Source organism: Dipodomys merriami, unplaced genomic scaffold (genome assembly GCF_024711535.1).
Source record: "Dipodomys merriami isolate MVZ:Mamm:240054 unplaced genomic scaffold, mDipMer1.0.p SCAF_139, whole genome shotgun sequence".
NCBI classification, from domain to species: Eukaryota; Metazoa; Chordata; class Mammalia; order Rodentia; family Heteromyidae; genus Dipodomys; species Dipodomys merriami.
Window position 1 is genome coordinate 2,322,264 of NW_027202704.1, and position 23,058 is coordinate 2,345,321.

Genomic DNA, 23,058 nt, shown 5'->3' on the forward strand with positions numbered 1-23,058 from the left:
TGCCAAGATTTGGGACCAGTTTGTGACTCGGCAATGAGGAATGGTGAATGAGGGATAGCCACCAGGCCCCAGAGGAGTAGGCTCACATATCCTACAGAGGGATAGAGAATATGGAGCCAGAACCTGTGACAACTCCTACAGCCTAGGAACTGTGGTCTCCCTGGAGGCAGTTTCTGGCTGCTAGGTGTCCTGATGGGACATCTCAGCCAGAACATAAGGCACCTGTTGCAAAGCCCAGGCAATGCCAGCGGGGCTTCAGTTATTAAATGGCAGAGAAGGATGCTTTGTTCAAGCTGTTAGATCAGACTTAGGACTCTCTGAGGACTTGCCCAGGTTGGGGGAATGGACATGGGCAACCTGTTGAATGCCCATCATCCATACATCAGCCATCCATACACAGATACATGGAGTTATTGCCTCCTTTTTTTGGGGGGTGGGGGCTGAGGCAGGTCCAGGGTTGTACTATGAGCCTAGGCCCTCTCTCTGTGCTCCTTTTGCTCAAAGATAACACTCTGCCCTTGAGCCACAGCCCCACTCATGGTTTTTTTCCTCTGTGATCTCTTAGAAAGAAGAGTGTTTTGGACTTTCCTGCCCCGGATAAAATCAAATTGGCATTCTCTAAATCTCAGCCTCCGGAGAAGTTAGGGTTATAGGCAGGAGCCACTGACACCTGGCTTTCTTTTCTTCTCGTTGTTCTTTTCTTTAAATTGTGACCATCTGAAATCTTCACAGTGTCATTCCAATGGTTTGCATTCAAAGTAATCTACCCAGGCCTGGAATTCGAATGCTATGATTACCACCTACAAATGGAGGGAGATCCTGATGAACTCATTCCTGTTCATGTGAATGCTAATGGAATGTTATAAAAGTAATAATTAAATTTGCAGTTAATTCATGATTCTATTTTAGAATGCCACACAAAAATTATTGGATTTATATCTTCATTCTAGCACCATGGTATGATTAAGGATATTGACTAATTTTTAATTAATGCTTTTATTAGTGTTCAACCATGATACCTCATGAAATGGAGTCATAATTTAGTAACTAATAATTGGTAATAACATATATGTAATTTAATAATATCCTCAAATTCTCTCTTTGTATGTGTGTGTATATATATATATATATATACATATATATATATGCAGGTATATATGTATGTATATATAATATCAATCTACACATCTGTTTATTGGGCACTACTGTGGCTTGATTACAGGTCTTCAGAATTTCCTGGATGCTCAGTTTGCCGGAGGCTGGTGTGCTAAGATTGTACCCCATTTATGGATTGGGCATTGTAGGCTGAGTTGAAAATCCAGCATGGCCAAAAATTTATTTGTGGAGTAAGAAGCCAATTTTACACTTTTTTTTCGTTCTCTGTGAAAGTCCTGGGTCTCAATATGATGTATAATCCATATGCAAATACATCTTATGAGCTATGATATAATAAAGGAAATGTTATATGTGTAATAATACTAAATAAATAAGGGTGATAAATGTCATATGCAGTAGAACCCATGTATGTAAATAGATTTCATATATATGAATATTATTTTTTCCAGTCCTGGGGCTTCAATTCAGGCCCTGGGAACTGGTCTGAATTTCTTCTTTCTTTTTTTTTTGCCAGTCATGGTGCCTGAAATCTGGTCGTGGGCACTGTCCCTCAGCTCTTCAGTTCAAGGTGAGCGCTCTACCACTTGAGCTACAGTGCCTCTTCCAGCTTTTTCTGCTTATGTGTTGCTGAGTTATTGAACCAAGAGCCTCATGCATGCAAGGCAAGCACTCTACCACTGAGCCACCTTCCCAGCCTCATGAATTTCTTGTCTTCAAGGATGGTGAGCTTCCCTTTTCACACACACTGTCACAGAGTTACCCAGACCCTTAGTTCAAATCCCAGGCCTGCTAGAAAAATAGTACAATTTCCTAGCCAGGGTCTTATTGTTATTATTACTTTTTATTTGGCCTAGCACAAGGCTTGAACTCAGGTCTTTGCATCTCTGCCACAGCTGATCATTGGATCCTACGACCCTACTTCAAATTTTGGAGGTGGCAAAAAATAAAAAATAAAAAGGAGAAGGATAAAACTGAGAAGTTCAAGAAGGTGGTTTTACTTTTTATTCCTTTGTATTGTGACCATCCTGGGTCAAAATGACAAGCCCCAGAATGTGTGCATGACATTGCATTGCTAATGTTTGGTGGGCTATTAGGGAAGCCATAGCTGAAACCAGCAACTTAGACCTGGAGGTCGAATCTTGGAACTGCCTCTAATGAATGGTGGGAGGTTCTAAAAAACGCATTCTGATATACATCCATACAAATGGAATTTTATAAAGGTAACATTTCTATTAGTAGTGTATGATTATATTCTAAAATTATACACAATTATTCTACATTGACTAATTTTCAATTAATACTTTATTATGTATTCTATCATGATACTTAAAAGGGAAGGAATAAATTGCCAATAATTGATAGTAATATCATATATGCAGTTTCATAATATACAGACATCTGTTTTGTTTTATACATATACATCTATCTATCTATCTATATCTATCTATCTATCTATCTATGTTTATCTACCAATCCACACATTTATATATTTATTTATACACTTGTCACTTCTGGGAATCAGTGTTAGAGTGCTCACTATGTACAAAGTCCTGGGTTCCATTCCTCACTACCACTTGCCCAGAAAAATCCAGAAGTCATGCTGTTACTCAAGCAGTCGAGTACTAGCGTTGAGCATAAAAGTTTAGGGACTGTGTCTAGACACTTACTCAAGATGCAGAACTAGCATCAAAACAAAACGATAGAATGTTCTGACTACGAAGATATAAGGATAGGACTGCAAATACATCATCGTAGAGCAAGCTAGGAGTCTGGTGCTGAGAGCTGCCATCTAACATGACTTAGCCAGAGGTAAACTGCTGCAACTCAGCTATATGGAACCGGATGATTGTGGCTCAATCAGCCCTGTCATCCAAGATACTGGGGAGCTGAGATCAGACACTGGTGGTTTTAAAATCCAGCCCTGACAGGAAGTCTGCAAAACTCTGAGCTGTGGCTCAAAGTGGTAGAGCTCTTGCCTTGAGCAAAAGATCTTAGGACAGTACCCCCAAACTTTCAGTGGAATCCCCGTGGCTGACTCACCGTCCCCTCCCTACAAAAAACCCACCCCTCTTAATCATTTGATGTGAACTTTGTGTAGTTTGTTAACACTGATGAAAGCACCCTAATTCTAATGACAGCGTGTGGGATACAGCTATGTCATGAGTCTTATATGAGGAATGGTGTACATTCTTGCATTCTTGCATCTGTTCTTGTAAGAACTCCAAAGATTATTGTGCAGATGAGAACCTTGAGGCTCAGATATGTCCCCATGTCAGGGCCAAAATGAGGTATGTAGTGAACTCTAGTGAGTTCTCTCCTGCAGACAATTGTTTTTTTTTATTTTTCTCGGTCATAAACCTTACACTCAGGGCCTACCTACTGACCCTTCACTGTTGGGCTCATGGCTAGCACCCTACCAAGTGGACCCAAGGAAACCCTTACAAAAGTGTTACAGTCTAGGCATCTGTGGCTGATATCTGTCATCCTGCCTACTTTGACACATTTTTTTTCCTTCTCTGTAAAAATCCTGGGTCTCAGTATGCAGTATAATCCATATGCAAATATATGCATGTGATAAGATGAAATAAATGAAATAAATGTTATATATGTAATAATACTAAATAAAATAAATAATGAATAAATAAGGGTAATAAATGTCACATGGAGTAAGCCCCTATATGTAAAAAGATCACATCTATGAATATTAATTTTTCCAGTGTTGGTGCTTACATTCAGACCTGGAAACTCGTCTGAAATTCTTGTCTTCAACAACAGTGAGCTTCCCTTCCACCACAGTGTCACAGAGTTACCAGGCCCTGAGTTCAAATCCCAGGCCTGCCAGAAAAATGGAGCAAATTCTAAGTCATGGCCTTAATTTATTTTTTCCAGGCCCGGGGTTTGAACTCATCTTGTTGCAATTCTGCCTCAGGCTCGATCACCCTAGGTTGGGGGGCAGCCAATGGACCCACAGCCCATTCTGAGATCCTAGGACCCAAGTTCAAATCTCGGGGCTGGTAAAAAAAAAAAAAAAAAAAAGGAGAATGGCAGGGAAGGTGGCTCAGTAGTAGAGTGCTTGCTTTGCATGGGTAAGGCCCTGGGCTTGATTCCTCAGCACAACATATGCTGAAAATAGCTGGAAGTGGTGCTATGGCTCAAGTGGTAGAACACTAGTCTTGAGCTGAATAGTTGAGGAACAGTGTCCAGACCCACATTTCTGGCCCCACAACCAACAAAAAAGAAAAAAAGAGAAAGAGGGATGGAAAAGAATAGGGATAAAGGGGCTGGGAAGGTGGCTCAGTGGTAGAGCGCTTGCCTTGCATGCCTGAGGCCCTGGCTTCGATTCCCAGCACCACATAAGCAAAAAGAAAAAAGCCTGAAGTGGCGCTGTGGCTCAAGTGGTAGAGCGCTAGCCTTGAGCTGGAGGGCTGAGGGACAGCACCCAGGCCCAGAGTTTAGACCCCACGACCGGACCCAAAAAAAAAAAAAAAAAAAAAAAAAGAGTAGGGATAAAACTGGGAAGTTCCAGAAGGCGGTTTTACTTTGTTTTTTCCTTTGCATTGTGACCATCCTGGGTCTAAATGAAAGGGCCCGGAAAGAGTATGTGAGCTTACACTGCTGAAGTTTGGTGGGCTATCAGGCAAGCCATAGCCAAAACCAGCAACGTAGGCCCAGGGTTCAAATCCTGGGATTTGAACCTACAAAAGGTGGGAAATCATAAGGAAAGCATTCTGACATACATCTATATGAATGGAATGTTGTAAAAGAAACAATTACAATATGATGTCAGGAAAATGAACCCTTAGATGTGTATTTTAATGTTTTTTTTTCTTTTATGCATGTGTTTCTAACACATTTATAAGATTATCTCTTTGTTGCTTTGTATGTCCCTCCCCCACAGTATAACCCCTGCTTTCACTATATTTGATGTCAGTATAACTTGTGGAGGAGATGGGGAAAAACCAGTTGTTTAAGGATACAGGTGGACCCTTGGCAACAATGAGAAGTACAAGTTGTCATGTCCAAAACGAGCTTTACAATGTCGGTGGGGGGGGGAAGGAGAAGGATTGGGATTGGGGGGAAGGGGGGAGGCTGGGAAGGGATGTGAAGGGTAAACAAAGGAGGAGGCTGCAATGCTTGGTAAGAAATGTACGCATTATCCTGCCCATGTAATTGTAACTCCTCTGTACAATATGTTCACAAATAAAATTAAATTAAATTAAAAAAAAGAAACAATTACATTAGTAGTTAGTATATGATTATATTTTAAAATTAAAAACTATAATCATAGTACATTGACTAATTTTCAATTAATATTTTATTATATATTCAACAATAAGCAATGAAGGAGTAATTTAATTCTGGATAATTGAAAGTAATATAGTATATGTAATTTAAATAATATACAGATATTTTTCCTATTTTATACATGCATATATATGTATATATATATATATATATATATATGTAAGCTATCTATATGTCTATTTCTACACTTGTCACTCCTGGGGCTCAGTGGTAGAGTGCTTGCTTATTATGTATGAAGTCCTGGGTTCGTTTCCACACTATCACATGCACAGAAAAGCCAGAAGTGGTGCTATCACTCAAGCACCAAAGAAACGTTAGAATGTTCTAATTGCAAATATACAAGGGCAGGACTTTAGATACTTCATGACAGAGCAAGCTGGGAATCTGAAGATGACGGCTGCCATCTATCCTGACAGCCAGAGGTTAACAGCAGCAAACCATCGCCATCCAATCAGACGCTGCTGGCTCACCCCTAGCTGCTCCTGGGATGAGATCTGACACTGGTGGGTTGAAAATTCAGCCCTGGCAGGAAGTCTGTGAGACTCTGAGCTGTGGCTGAAAGTGGTATAGCTCTAGCCTTGAGGAAAAGATCTTAGGACAATACCCACAACCTATGAGTACAACCTCTGAGTCCTCCCCACCCCCCCAGCCCCCGACTAAATACCTGTGTAAACCATTAGATGTGAAATTGTTTGGTTTGTGACATGTTTCTGAAGGAATGGTGATACTGATGAAAGCATCCTAATTCTAATGACAGCTTTGGGATACAGCTATATGAAGAGTCCTTCCTGGGGTGCTAGGTGCTGAGTCCTTCATGGGGTGCTAGGTCCTTCACGGGGTGCTGTGTACTGAGTCATTCACAGGGTGCTATGTACTGAGTCCTTCACAGGGTGTATTCTTTCATCTGATCCTTGTTTGAGCTCCAAAAGTAAGATTATTGTGCAGATGAGAAACTTGAGGCACAGATATTTCCCAAGGCAGGGCCAAATTTATGAATGTACTGAACTCTATTGAATTGTCTCCTGCAGACAATTGTTTTGGTTTATTTTTCTCCATCATGAACCTTGAACTCAGAGCCTAGACTCTGATTTACCTGTTATACTCATGGCTAGCACTATACCACGTGGAGCCAAGGACCCCCTTGCAGCAAAGTGTCATGGGTTAGGTGTCTTTAGCTAAGGTGTATCATCCTGCCTGCTCAGGAAGCTGAGGATCTGGGTTCAAAACTATCCCACACAAAAGGTCCCATAACACTATCATTTCCTATTCACCACTTAGAAACTTGAAGTGGAAGCTGGGTGCTGGTGACTCATGCCTGTCATGCTAGCTACTTACTCAGCAGGCTGAGAGCTCAGGATTATTGTCCAAAGCCAGCCTGAGCAGGAGATTCCTTGAGATGGTTATCTCCAATGAACCACCAGAAAACTTGAATGTGCTCTGTAGCTCAAGTGGTAGAGCTCTCCACTTGAGCTGAAGAGCTGAGTGACAGCACCCAGGCCCAGACTTCAACTCCTCCAACTTACAAGAAAAGAAAGAAAGAAACCTGAAGTGCAGTGCTGGGATTGGGTCTTAAGGGTAGAGTGCTTTGCATGTATGAAACCCTGGCTTTGAATCCTCAGTGACATATCACTAGAAAAAAAACCTGAACTGGCTCTGTGGCTCAAGTGGTAGACTGCATCCTTGTACAGGAGAAACTCAGGTACAGCGCGCGGTTCCTGAGTTCAAGCTCCAGGAGTGGTATATGGACACAAATTACCCCCCGCCGCCCCACCCCCCAGATACCAGAAGTGAAACTGTGACATCATAGGGTAAAGCACTGGGAAATAGGTCCTTAGAGGAGACTTGATCTGGTACAGCTTCTTTCCAGGCTTTGCCTTTTTTTTAGGGATTTTAGAAAAAAAAAACTTTAAACAAGGTTAACTAGACTTTGGCTCCAACCAGCCCTGTTCCTGGAATGAAAATAATGCCTTTAGGTCCCCCTCTCCTTAACAACCTAACTCACCTTGATTGTTGAGTTAAAGACTGACCCATAAAACAGATGGTTGTAATCTGGCTCAAACTCTCTGACACCACATGCTTATGGTGGTAATCCCTGCCTTTCACACATGGTTACAGTAAACTCTGCCTATTAGCCACCTGTGTGTGGTCTGGTATGACCATGCAATCCTTTCGTTTGGTATGATCCCATTGGTCACCTGTGCATGACCAGGCTCGACCTCATGGATTTTGCCTTTAAAAACCAAAGAATGGGGGCTGCTCAGGGTGGCAGTATCAGATCCTGAGCCTGTGCTGTGGCCCTGGCCGGTCAGTGTAGGAAACTTCTCAATAAAGTTGCTTCTTTGTTAACAACTTTGTTGCAGTTGGCCCTGTCACTTCAGATGACTAGGCGGGTTTGCCTGCCTGAGTAAGTGTCTTCCTATTACACAGTGAGCTTCTGTTCTGAGCTCATGGTCAGTACTCAGGCCCTGTGTTCAACCAGGAAACCTAGCAACCCAAGGCCCAGCTAGGAGAGGTCAAAGGTTTCCAAACCTGATGAGCTCCACCAGCCCTACATAACAGGGAACATTGTGATTTTGCAAATGTGCTTAGATGTAGCAAGCTTCTGAAAACCTAGGTAGGCACCGTTGCCAATAATGAATTATTGCATTAGGTTCAGCTCCCTAGTTGTTGTCTGCCAGAAGGAATCTTGAGTTAATTGTAGCAGTTTGTTTCAACACTGGAACATAGTCTAACAAAGACAGGATAAGTGCAGGGAACTTGGCCTGCCACAGGAGGTGGCACAAATGAAGGTTTCCTGTCACAACAGAGCATTGGGGAGAGAGATATCTTGGGGTACAAGGAGGCTTTTTTCTCCTGGTCTTCAGAGTCTGCCCACACTCATCATCACTAGTTGGCCCAGGTAGAGTTGTTACAGAGCTGTATAGGAGTTAGACCTTTTGTCTGCCTGTTCCAACAATGAGGCAGACTTCCTCCAGCAACCTGGAGTGTGGAGAAACCCTCAGGCTTCACTGGGAACAGGGAGGGGTGTCCTGGAACATGCACTGTCTTGAAAGCACCCTCTGTGCTATGAAATCATTCTATGCAAAGAAAATTTCCTAGCTGGGTGCCTTTCTTCACAGCGACTCTGGATGTTCACCAATAGAAATACATTCACACATACACAGACACATGGAGTTACTGGCTCTATTTTTTTTTTTTTGGGTACAGGTCCTGAGGCTTGAACTGTGAGCTTAGACATTGTCCCTGAGCTCATTTTGCAAAAGGAAGCACTTTATTGTACCTTCAACCATGATACATCATTAAATGAAGGTGTAATATAATACCTAATAATTATTAGTAATATATTACATGTAATTTAATGATATATAGACATCTCACATTCTATAAATATATTTATATATTTAAACATACACTGTAATATACATATACATGTCTCTCTCTTTCTCTCTCACTCTCTATGCATATATATGTATTTGCAGAAATTTATACATCTATCTATTTATATATTGGCCACTCCTGGAGGTTAAACTTAGGTCCTGGGAACTCACTGGCAATATATTTGTTTGAAAATGCTGTGCTTACATTGATCCCTTGATGAATTGGGCATTCCAAGCCCTGAGTTCAAAACCCAGCAGTGAGTGCCAAAGACAATACGTGGATTAAGCAGCCAATGTTGACCTGTTCTGTTGTCTGTGAAAATATGGTTTCCTAAGTACAATATGTAATACCTATGCAAATACATATATATGATGTACATTATAAATGTATATAAATATTATTTTGCCAGTCCTTGGGCTAGAATTCATTCCCTGGGAAATGCCCTTGACTTTTTTTTTTTATTCAAGGAGGGTGAGCTTCCACTTCACCCACAGCAAAACAGAGTTACCCAGGCCCTGATTTCAAATCCTAGGTATGGCATATAAAATGTCCCAAATTCCAAGCCAGAACCTTAATTTTTTGTGAGGGGGCAGGCAGAGGGCTTGAACTCAGGTCGTCACAAGTCTGCCTCATCCTTGATTACTCTAGGCTGGGGTGCAGCTTTTACACCCACAGATGATCCAGGGATCCTAGGACCCAATTTCAACTCCCAGCACTGGCCAACAAACAAACAAACAGACCAAAATGGAAGAGGAAAAACCAGAAAGTTTCCCACAACAGTTTTACCTTTGTTTCTTTTGCACAGTGACCATCCTGGGTCTCACTGACTTGGCTTGAAAATTGTACATGTCTTTGCATGGCTGAGGCTGGTGGGCTGTCAGTGAAGCCTGAGGTTAACCCAGACACGTGGGCCCTGACTTCAATCCTAGGACTGCCACATACACATACTGAAGGTCCTTGGAAACTGGTTCTTATCTCTAGGAACACTAATAGAATGTTTGAAATATACTAATTGAATTACTAATTAACTAGTCTTTCTAATGTAAGATTGTATGCATTAAATATAGGTCATTGATTAATTTAATTAATACTTTATTAAGTCTTCAACCATGATTAATTAATGGAGGAATATTTTTAGACCGAATAATTAGTAGTAATAGAATATACAAAAGTAAGATATAGACATCATTCTTTACATAGAGTTATACACTAGAATCTACATAAATGTCTGTCTCCCTCTGTATATGTTTATAGATGCATATATATGTAAATAAACACATACTGCATTTTACACATCTATTTGTTTATATATTGGCCACTCCTAGGGACAAATTTGCCCGACAACTTCATTTGTTTCAAGCTGGTGTACTAATAATGACCCACTCCCCATTCATGAAGTGGGCTTTCTAGGCCCTGAGTTCAAATCACAGAACTACCAAAAACTTAAGTAATTCTGGTGGAAGAAGCCAAATATCCCATTTGTTTTTCTTATCGGTGAAAGTCATGGGTCTCAGGAATGATGTATAGTACATTGGCAAATCTATGTCCTATGTAATAAGATGTAAAAAAGGTTATGTGTGTAATCACACTCACTAAAATACATAAGAAATAAATAAAACACAAAATAAAATGAATAACCACTCTAAGTGCAATATGCAGTAAACATGGGTATGTAAATATGAATCCTGTATTTAAAAAGCATACGAATATTATTTTTGCAAGATCTAGGACTTGAGTTCAGGCCCTGGGAACAGGCCTGACTTTCTTGTCTACCAGCACGGTGTGCTTCCCCTTTTCCCACAGTGCTGTAGATGTACCTAGGACCTAAGTTCAAATCCCAGGACTGGCAGAAAAAATGGCATGAATAAATAACCTGAAGTAGAGGGCTGGGAATGTGCCTTAGGGATAGAATGCTTTGCATCTATGAAACCCTGGACTTGATTTCTCAGGAAAACATCACTAGAAAAAAGCTTGAAGTGATTCTGTGGCTCAAGTGGGAGAGGGCTATTCTTGTACAAGAGAAATTAGGTACAGTGCTCAGGTCCTGAGTTCAAACTCCAGGACTGGTGTATGTGTGCACACGCATGCACGCGCGCGCGCGCGCGCGCGCACACACACACACACACACACACACACAGACCAGAAGTAAAGCTGTGACACAAAATGGTAAAGCACTGGGCTCCTGTGCTGAGCTCATGGTCAGCATCCAGGCCCTGTGTTCAACCCGCAAACATTGCCACATAGGGCTCAACAAGGAGACGTCAAAAGTTTCTAAACCTAATGTGCTTCAGCAGTCCTAGATGACAGGAAGCATGGTGAGATCAGACATGTGCTTGGATTTCCAAAGCTTCCAGAAACCTAGCAGAGGCATCATAGGCCCATCATCACCCTCAATGAAACATTTCTTGAGTTAAGTGCCCTAGTTATCTGCCAGAAGGATGCCTGAATTATATTGAGCACTGTATCTGAACACCAGAATATAGTCTCACAAAGGCAGGATAAGTGCTGGGAACTTGGCCTGCCACAGGAGGTGGCACAAATGAAGGCGTCCTCTCACAAGGAGCACTGGGGAAAGAGATAGCTTGGAGTACAAAGAGGACATTTTGTCCTGACCTTCAGAGCCCATCCACACTCATCCTCACTAATTGGCCCATATGGAGTTGCTTGTTACACACCTGTACAGGACTGAGGACTTTTGTCTGCCGGTCCAGACAATGAGAGAGACTTCTTCCAGCAGGCCTGGGAGGCAGAGAAACCCTGAGGCTGCACTGGGAACTGTGAGGGGAGCCCAGGAACATGCACTGTCATGAAAGCAGTCTCTGTGTTATGAAATCATTGTATTGAAAACAAATTTTCTAGCTTGGTGTCTTTCATCATAGCTACTCTGGAGCTTCACCTATGGGAATACATCCACACATACACAAAGACATGGAACCAGGTCCTGGGGTTGAACTATGAGCATAGGCCTTGTCCCTGAGTTACTTTTGCTCAAGGGTATTGCATTAACCTTGAGCCACAGCCCCACTTCTGGGTTTTCTGTGATCTCTTAGAAATAACAATGTCATGGACTTTCCTATGCTTGCTGGATTCAAACTCAGATTCTCTACATCTCAGCCTCCTGAGGAGCTGGGATTACAGTCAGCAGCCACTGGCACCTGCATTTATTTTCTTCTTCATTTTTTAATCTGGACAATCTGACTACTTAACAGCATCAATGCAATGCTTTGAATTTATAAGTAAACTACCCAATGTTCTTTCTCTGAGAAGGATTTTTCTCTCCTCCTCTTCTCCTCTCGTCACAGGTTTTGAAGCCAAAAGTGAGAAATGAGTGTCACATGATTTTGGCAGCAAATGTCTACAGGACATGCCAGTTCAGTCACTAAGCATTGAGCTGCCGTGAATTTACTGTCTCAGGACTAGAGGACCAAAAGCTGGAGTGATCCTCATACTCTCTGAATTGCTCCTTAGGCCTATAAATTTATCTAATACTTATGAGTGTTTTGTGTCTCCAACCTTAAGTATCTAGAACACACTAGAAGCATCTTCATGTTTCCATTTTTCTCTAGTACCTGTCGAGATTTAGACTAAGGGTTTTTGTGGAGCAGATCCTCGGCAAATCCTGGGGAAAGCCACTTAAAGTCTCCTCAGGAGATCTCTGTTCAAAGCCCTCTCCAGCAGGAAAGTCTGTGAGACTCTTATTTCCAATAAACCACCAGAAAACCAGAGGTGTTTCAGTGGCCCAGAGGGTAGAGCTCCCGCTTTGAGAAAGAAATCCGAGCAGGAGATACAAGCCTGACTAGGCAGGAAAGCCTGTCAGGCGCTTATGTCCAATTAACCCAGATGGCTGGAAGTGGAGCTGTGGCAGTGGTAGAGTCTCAGCCTTGAGCAAAACTGCTGAGGAAAACATAGGGCCCTAAGTTTAAGCCCTGGGATGGCCACCAAAAAAATTCAAAAAGAGAAGACCAAGTGTATGTATCATTGTCCTACCTACTTATGTGTGTATATTACCTCCCCGCGTGCAAACAGATTGTATGTAATGCTTCTTTTATGTACAGATTTATTTTTCAGATAGGTTTGTTGCACATACTGCATTATTCTCTTCTTTTTATGCCCATGGCTTTTCTCTTCCAGAGTTCCAGGCCTGTGTCCTCATATGATACACACTTAAGATCTCAGCAGCCTTTATTTACATATTATTATGAAGCCAAGGCAGGAACAGTCACAAATCAGGCAGGGGAAGAGAAGATCAGGGCTTTTGAAATAACCTGTATTCAGAAAATTAAACTTGGGGAATGTAAAATGGTCGCATACATATGTAGAAACTACCATTAAGAAAAAGATGTGAGGGCTGGGAATGTGGATTAGTGCCTAGCATGCAAGAAGCCCTGGGTTCCATCCCTATGTAGCACATGCACAGAAAAAGCCAGAATTGGTGCTGTAGCTCAAGTAGTAGATTGGTAGAGACAATGCCTAGGCCTTGAGTTCAACTCAAGTACAAGTAACTTCTCATCACCAAGGGAAACCCAGGAAGCTCTTGAACATCTGCCCTTTCAGAAGTGGAAGTCAGAGTGTCATAGATTTTCCTGACCTGGCTGGTTCACCCTGTGATCCTCAGACCTCAGCCTCCTGAGCAAGGGAATGGGCCTTAGCTACTGGTGCTTGCTAGGTCAGAAGTGTAATGACATTGACAATACAAGTCAACTACTTATCACAAAGGGCTTGGGGAGCATATTAAGCCTTTCAACAATGGACCATTCAGAACTCTGTAGGAGACAAGGTTATAATGCTAGAGTCTGAGAGGCTGGGCATATGGATCTGCTACACTTGAACCTTAAGCTCTGACTCCAATTCTGGTGTTCATTTTCCAGAGAATGTTCTCCTAATTAGCAAATAGGAAAAGTACTTTGATTAACCCTCACTTTTTTCCCATTGTGGGTCTCAAACTCAAGCCTGGGCACTGTCCCTGAGCCCTTCATCTCAAGGAAAACACTCTACCACTTGAGCCACAGCGCCACATAAGGCCTTTTGGTGGTTCATTGGTGATGAGGCTAACAGGCTTTCCTTGCCTAGGCTGTCTTTGAACTGTGGTCTTCAGATCTCAGCCTCCTGAGAAGATAGGGTTCCAGGTGTGGGCCACTTGCATCTGACCTATTGTTTTTGCCAGTGCTGGGGCTTGAACTTAGGGCCTGGGTACTGTCTCCGTGCTTCTTTTTCTCAAGGCTAGTGCTCTACCACTTGAGCACTCCCCAGCTTCTGGCTTTTTCTGAGTATGTGGCACTGAGGATTCAAACCCTGGTATTCATGCATGCTGAGCAACTCTCTACCACTAAGCCACATTCCCAGTCCCACCCTTAAAATTTTATGTCTCAACTTGCCAATCCTCAAGGAAAGGCTTTTGAGTATAAATCATTTAAATAAATCCCTATAGGAAGGTGTTAAAAATAAACAAGACAAATACTATATTTGGGAAAGACTCTAAACATATGAAGACTGTGACAATTGCCTCCATTTAATTATGTATCATGTTTCAACACTTAATAAAATATTAATGAAAAATGAGTCAATGTCCTAAATTATTGTATATAATTCTATAATAGATGTGCAAAATGTAATAAATATTATAATTAGTATAATAATACTAATACAATAAACAATAAGTAAATGAATAAAATATAGAAATAAAGAAATACAAGATCAATAATAAAAAATCATAGATTGTATTAAACATACACATATAATATATAACATATATTACACATGTACATAAATATTATTTCCCAGGCCCTGGGAACACTACCCTGAATTTCTTTTCCTCAAGGACACTGAGCTTCCCCTTCACCTACGATGCAAAAGAATTACCCGGATCAAATCCCAGCAGTGGCAGAATACTAGCCCCAGTTCCAAGACAGTGACTTAATTATTTTTAATGGAAGCAGTTATGTTTATTCAGTTCCATATTGAACATTTTAAAAACAGCAGTGTATAATTTTGTATATCTATTCAGACATCCTTCCCTTACCTGCAAAGTGCTTCTCCGAGCTCTAAAATGTTTCCTTTTTGTACATTTTTTGTTGTAAAAATGTTGTATAGAGGGGTTACAGTTACATGAGCAAAGTAATGAGTACATTTACTATTGAGCATTGTTGCCTCCTCCTTTGTTTTCCCTTTGCCATCCCTTCCCTCCCACCTCCACAGCTATGCCCCCACCCCCAGCAGAGGTCAGTGACTTAATTTTTTGTTTTTGGCTTGGCACAGGATTTCAACTCAAGTATTAGAAACTCTGCACTTTCCCTCACATTTCTACAGATGTACCAACATCCTGAGTTCAAATCCCAGGCTAGGAAAGAAAAGTGGCAGAAATTCCAAACCACGGGGTTGTTTTTCAATTTAGTTAAATAAATAATTAATTTTTTTATTTATTCTTTTTCTTTTTGCCAACCATGGAGCTTGAACTCAGGCCGTGGCAACTCTACCTGTGCTTCGATTGCCTTAGACTGGGCTGCAGCCTCTCAGCCATAGTCAATCTTGGGATCCTAAGCCCAAAGAGCTTGCAGGAAGAAAAAAAAAAAGTCGGACAGCACAAAAAGTTTCGACCTGCAGAGGACTGGTGGTTTTACATTATTTTTTTCTTTGCAGGGTGACCATCCTGAGTCTGAATGACATGGCTGCAAATTGGAGCTATATTGCTATTCCTGAAGGCTAGTGGGCCATCAGGGAGCCATAGGCAAAATCTGCCAACATAGGCCCTGGGTTAAAAATCTAAGTCCTGACACCTACCAATGGCAGGACATCACAAGAGACTCATTCCTATGCATAGAAATACTGATTGAAAGAGTAGTTTGTGCATCAGTCGAGTGTAAAAGTGGATGTAATAATCCTAGGATGCTGATTCATTTTAATTGATAGTTTATTAAGCATGAAAAGAATAATATTACTTCAAAGGCAGTATAATAAATACCTAAGAGTTGGTAGGAATGTAGTAGGCATCATTCAGTCAGATAGATGGCTCTGGCACTCTTTACCAATATGTATTAATTGTTTACCACCATTTGCCAATCCATGTATCACAGTTATGGCCAAACCTGGGGCTCCATCTCAGCACCTGGGAACCACCTCACAGCTTCATTGGCTAGAGGCTGCGGTCTTCACCCTTACCTATTCATGAATTGGGCCTGCTAGGCCTTGAGTTCGGTTCCCAGCACTGCCAAAAATTTAATCTTGGAGTAAGAAGCCGAGTGTGACACATGTTTTCCTTTTCTGGGAGAGTCCTGGGTGTCAGGCATGATAGTGAACACATCTACAAATCTAGATGCTATGTGATAGGAAGTAAACAATGGAAAAAAAGGTACATGTGTCATCAGAGTCAATAAAATAAATGGTAAATAAATGAATAAAACAAGAAATGAAATGAATAACCATACCAAATATGATATTGTCTGACTATATGGAAGTATAAATCCTGTCTTTAAAATGTAACTAAAATGTATATAAGGAGTATGTTTTGCAGGACTGAGGCTTGAATTCAGGCCTAGAGAACAGGCCTGACTTTCTTCACTTCAAGTATGGTGTGATTCCCCTAGCCCGGCAGTGCTGCCTATTTACCCAGACCTTGAGTTAAAATCCCAGGCCTGGCAGAAAAAATGGCACAAATTGCAAAACAGGGAGAAAAATAATTGTTTGTTAAAACATAGTAATTGTTAAAATTTTTAATTGTTTTATTTTTTTAATTTAATTTTTTTCTTTGTTTTTGGCCATGCACGTGGCTTGAACTCAGATCGTGATGCTCTGTCTCAGCTTCCATCACACTAGCCTGGGATGCAGCCTCCAGAACCAAAGCCGATCCTGGAATCCTAAGACCCGATGTCTGACAGGAAAACAAAATGAAAATGACACTAAAACAAGCCATGAGCCGCACATGGTAGGCAGTTTCTTGGCTTTGGTTCCTTGCATGGTGACCATCCTAGGTCTGAATTATATGGATGCCACGCACAGGTGACCTTTCATTTCTGAAGACTGGCAGACTGTCAGGAAAGCCATAGGCCAACCCCACAACACAGTCCCTGAATTCAAATCCTGGTCCTGACACCTACCAATGGCAGGAGATCCCAAGAGACTCCTGCCTGTGCTTAGAAATTCTGATAGAATGTTATCCAACACATGATTGAATAGTTCGTGCAGTTTTTTGGACTCAAATTAGACGAAATAATCCTAGGATGCTGATTGAACACAATTAATGGTTACTTAGGCATGAAAAGAAAAATATTCCTTCAATGGAGGCATAATAACTACCTAAGACTTGGTAGGAATGTAGCAGATGTCATTGAATACTAGATACACGGCTCTGGCACTCTGTACTAATATATATTTATTGATGTACTACCACCTGCCTATCCACATATGGCTGGGGTTCGATCTCAGAGCAAGCCATAAATTTCCTCCTGGAGTAAGAAGCCAAGTGTGACACCTGTTTTCCTTTTCTGTGAGAGTACAGGGTGTCAAGCATGATGGAGAACAAGTCTACAAATCTAAATGCTATGTGATAGGGTGTAAACAATGTAATACATGGTTAGATGTCATCATAGTAAATAAAATAAATGGTAAATAAACGAATAAACCAAAAAGTACAAAGAATGACCACACCAAACATAATATAGACTGAACACCTGACTGGAAGTTCAATCCTATCTTTAAAATACATGTAAGGACTACGTTTTCCAGGGTTGAGGCCTGAATTCAGGCCTAGGGAAGAGGCCTGACTTTCTAATCTTCAAGCATAGAGAGCTTCCCCTTCCTCCAGAGTGCAACAGATTTACCAGACCTCGAGTTCAAATCCCAGGACTTGCAGACAAAAAATAGCATACATTCCAAGCCAGGGAGCTTCATTAGCATTTTTCATATTTTTTAAAGTTCACTTGGCCTTTATTTGATACATTTTGATTTTATAACAAGAGAGTTTTTCAGAAATGGGTTTAAACATTTACATTTCAGCATAGCACATTGGTGTTTCCATTTTGACCATCTGCCATGAAGAGTGAGAATGAAAATGAGTACATCATTCCTCCCTAGAGGGACAGTTGATGTTATTTCTATTTAGAGTTATTTCTATAACTATAAACTCTCTGCAATTGTATTGTATGAGTTTTCCTCACGCCTACCACAAAATACTCTAGGGGACACCTCATACCACAAAAGGTTGGGTTTCTGAATAAAAACTCACTTCTGTGTGGACAGGAGGTACTTGTAAGCATTATGGGAATAGAGTGAATTTTAAATTGAGAAACTAAAACACTGGGAGTGTGATGAGCATAAGACCCTGGAATAAAAGGAAGACAAGTTTCCTAAAGCTCAGAAGGTTAGAATTTTATGATCTGTATGAACAAACTGCTTTCTTTCTTTCTTTCTTTCTTTCTTTCTTTCTTTCTTTCTTTCTTTCTTTCTTTCTTTCTTTCTTTCTTTTTTGTTGGTGGTGGGCTTGAACTCTGGGCTTGGCTTCCTGCCTTCAGCTCTTCAACTCATGGCAAGTGCTCTACAGCTTGAACCACATTGCCATTTCCGGTTTGTTGAAGATAAGCCACAGTGCCATTTCTGGTTTATTGGAGATAAGAGTCTCATGGACTTTCCTTTCCAGGCTGGCTTTGAACCGCCATCCTCAGATCTCAGCCTCCTGAGTAGCCATGATTATAGGTATGGGCAACTGACGCCCAGCACATGAAAAATTTATTAAAGATTGATTCTGAGGAATGAAACTTGGAATACACTTATAATATAAATAACTTATAATGCCATGGTTAAGGCACTAATTCAGAAGTATTTATTCATTGGCTGCTTTCTTAGTTTATTGAAAGATATATATATATATATATATATATATATATATATATATATACATTTTTAATATATTTACATATATATTATTAAAACATAGCTTTGAAGTGTACCTAAAAGCATATGTGCTCATGTAAAGTTATACAACTGCACAAGCTTGATTTTTTATTTTCAGTTTGGTGGTACCATAAATTAGGTGGGATGTGTGTACTGTTGTTTTGTTCTCTGTTTTTGGAGGATTTCTCTCTGCTTTCTTCCCCTAACCCCCTACTCCGCACTTGAATTGAGCTTGCTCTTTCTTGGCTTGATTGTTCATAGCTGATTTTCCACCACTTCAGCCAAACCTGTAGCGTGGCTTTTGCCAGTTAATTGGAGATGTCATCTCTCAGGCTTTTCTGCCTGGATTGGCTTTGAAACTTCATCTTCCAGTTCTCACCTCTTGAGTAGCTGGGATTACAGATGTGAGCCACTGGGATGCCTATGGATGAATTGGAATTTGTTTGGTGTATTCTTTCTGTTTTTCTAAGCATGGGATCATCTACTATAAAATTTCTGTGAATATCCTGGGTCTGAAGTAAGATATATAATACATATGCTAATCTGTATAGTTCTCATAAGATGTAATCCATTTATACATGTTATAAGTGTAATAATAGTCAATGTAAATAATGAATGGATAACTAGAGTAAAAATAAAATAAATACACAGGCAAATAATATGCAGTAAATATAAGTATGTAGATATTAATCATTATTTCAAATGTGGATGAATATTACTTTAACAGGGCTGGGGATTGAATTCAGGCCTAGGGAACAGGACTGAATGGCTTGTCTTCAAAGACGGTGAGTTTCCCCATCCTCCATAGTGCATTAGAGTTACCCAGACTCTGAGTTCAAATTCCAGGCCTGACTGGAAAAAAAAGGCACGAATGTCAAGCTGGGGAGCTTCATTGGTATTTTTACAATTTTTTTTTTTCGTGGGGCTTGAGCTCTGGCCTTGGGCGCTGTCCCTGCGCTCTTCAGCTGAAGGCGAGCACACTAACACTTGAGCCACAGCACCACTTCTGGTTTTCTAGTGCTTTATTGGAGATAAGAGTCTCATGGGCTTTACAGCCTGTGTTGGATAAAACCACAATACTCAGCCTCTTGAGTAGCTAGGATTACAGGTGTGAGCCACCGGCGCCCAGCTATTTTTAATATTTTAATTTTTTTGATTGATTGATTGCCAATTACGGGGATTGAACTGAGGTTGTGCCAAGACTGCCTGAGATTCCATCAACCTAGGCTGGGATGGTGCAGCCTCTGGACCCACAGCCGATCATGGGTTGGTATGCCTCGGGGGCTGACAGGAAAACAAAATGAAAACAGCACCGAAGAAAATGGCGATCTGTGGAGGGTCGGTGGTTTCTTGGTTTTCCTTCCTTGCATGGTGACCATCCCAGGTCCAAATGACACGGCTGCAACCTGTAGGTCACTTGACACTGCTGAAGGCTGGCAGGCTGGCAGCGAAGCCATAGGCCAACCTGAACACCTAGGTCCTTAGTTTGAATCCGGGTCATGCCACTTACAAAGGGCTGCAGAGCCTAAGAAACTATTGCCTATCCATAGGAGCACCAGAGGAATATGAACAATGTCATGGTTGGATGAGTAGTTCATCAATCAGTCTAGCAGAAAATTAGACCCAATAATCACAGGACACTGACTAATTTTAATTCATAATTTATTATGCACTAAAAGAATACTATTGATTAAATGGAGTCCTCACTAAAGACCTGAGAATCCGTAGGAGCATAGTATGTGTCATTGAATACTGAATAGACATTTCTGGCAGTATATAAATATCTAAATTTATATTTATTTGTATACCGTCATCTACCTAGAACATTTTTGCTATTTTGGCCAAACCTGAAACTTGTTCCCAGGTCTTGGGATCCACTTGGCACCTGCATGAGCTTGATGCTGCCGTGCTGACACTCACCCCTTCATGAATTGGGCCTCCTAGTCCCTCAGTCAAGGTCCCATCATTGCCAAAAGCTTCTTTCTGGTGTAAAATTCCATGTGTGACACCTGTTTTCCTTTTCTGTGCAAGTGTTGGGTGTCAGGAATGATGTACATGTTATGTCTGCAAAGCTACATGCTATGGAATAGATTGGAACAAATGTAATAAACATTATAGGTATACTCACAGTCCATAAAATAAATGCTAAATCAATCAGTCAATCAATAATAATAAAATATAACGAATCACTCCAACAAACACGATTTAAAATGAATATAGAGATATAACTCAAATATTTAAAATGTCTATAAATGTTACATTTTTCAGTACTGGTACTTGAATTCAGGCCTAGGGAAGAGTTGAGAAGTTCATGCAAGATTCACATAGGAAATGATCTTAAGAGTACATGAAGTGTGACAATAATAATTATCTTCAGGAAATTTAGGCATTGGGAAAGATCCAAGAATCAGTAGTCACATGGAAGATAGGATATAGGATTCCAACACAGCTCACCACATTTCTAACTCTATACAAACAGACCTTTATTAGGATATTAATTTCAGCTTATGAATGAATGAATATGGTGCTCCACCCCCATCCTGGGGCTACATCTAAGGTCCTGGGTATGGTCTAGCTCCTCAGTGGCTCACAGGCTTGTGTGCTCATGTGGACCCATTTGGCAGTTGGTTCTGCTAGGCCCTGAGTTCAAGATCCAGCACTGCCAAAAGGTTCATCCTGATGTGAGATGCCAAACCTTGCAGATGTTTTCCTATCCTGTGCAAGTCTTGGGTCACAGCTAGGATCTAGAAAGTATAGGCAACTCTATACCCATGGGAAAAGGTTGTCATCCATGTGAGCACAGTTATATATGTCATCCTATACTCAATAAAATACACAATACATAGATGAATAAGACACAAAATAAAAAGATTAACTACACTGAAAACAAGGTGCATACCACACCTGTATGTAAATAGAGATCCTATGTTTAAAAGAGGTGGTCTTGTCCAGTGCTGGGGCTTCAAATCAGGCCCAGTACCATGTCTGACCTTTTAGTCTTCAAGGACAGTGAGCTTCACCTTCCCCCACAGTGCAATAGAGTTACCCAAACCTGTGTTCAAATCTAAGCTCTCGCAGTAAACTGGCACAAATTCTCAGCTAGGGTTCTTCATTCATAGTTTTTTCATTTTTTTTTTTTTTACCAGATCTGGGGCTTGAACTCAAGTCGTGGCAACTCTGCCTCAGCTCTGATCCTCCTAGGCTGCAGCCTCTGGACCCACAGCCCATCCTCGAACCCTTGGACTCTGGGGTTTGCTGGAAAAAAAAACCTTCGAGGGGAAAAAAAGCGGAGGAAATTCCACCTGGCTCTTTTATGTTTATTTTCCTTTGCATGGTGACCATTCTGGGTCAGAACATGGCTGCCTGCAGAGTGAAGGTGACCTGGCATGGCTGAAGGCCTGCTGATTTTCCATGGAGCCACAGGCTAACCAGAGAGTGAAGGCCCTGAGGACGAATCCCAGTCAGCCCTGTTACGATGAGGGAATGTCTGGAGATCCTGGGACACTCGTTTCCAGACCTAGGAAGAGTCGTGGAATGCAATCAATCTCATCCTTTAATGAGTAGTTCCTGCTTGATGCGAGTAAGAAATGATGGTCAAGACTCATGGGGTATCGATTATTTTTAATGAAGAGTTGATGAAACATGAGCATAATCATCACAGTCATGAAATGGAGGCATTGAGGAAGATCCAAGAATCGTTAGTCACAAGGTAGATTGGATTCCATCACTGGTCGCCATCACTGCGGGGCTCAATCTCAGGTCTTGGGAATGGCCATAGCTCCTTAGTGGCTCAAAGACTGGTGTGCTTACCTGATCCTATTCGCCTATTGGGCCTGGCAGTCCCCGAGGTCAGATCCCAGTACTGCCAATAGATGAATCCTGATGTGAGAAGCCAATCGTTGCACCTGTTTTTCTGTCCTGTGAAAGTCCTGGGTCTCAGCTAGGATGCAGTATGCTATATAGGCAACTCTATATTCATGGGAATCAGTTGCCATTCATGTCAGCACAGTTATAGCTGCCATCATATGCAATAAAATACAAAATGCATCCATGACTAAGACACACAATATAAAGAATAACAACACTGAGTGCATGATGCATTCCACATCTCTATGTAAAGAGAAATCTTATGTGTAAAGCAGGTGAGCATATGATTTTTGCCAGTACTGGGGCTTTAGTTCAGGCCCTAGGACTAGGTCTGACCTTGTAGTCTTCAAGAATGGTGAGCTTCACCTTCCCCCACAGTGCAACAAAGTTACCCAGACCTGAGTTGGAATCTCAGAGGTGACAGAAAAATGGTGAGAATTCTGAGCCAGGGTGTGTTATTATTATTATTATTATTATTATTATTATTATTATTATTATTATTATTATTAT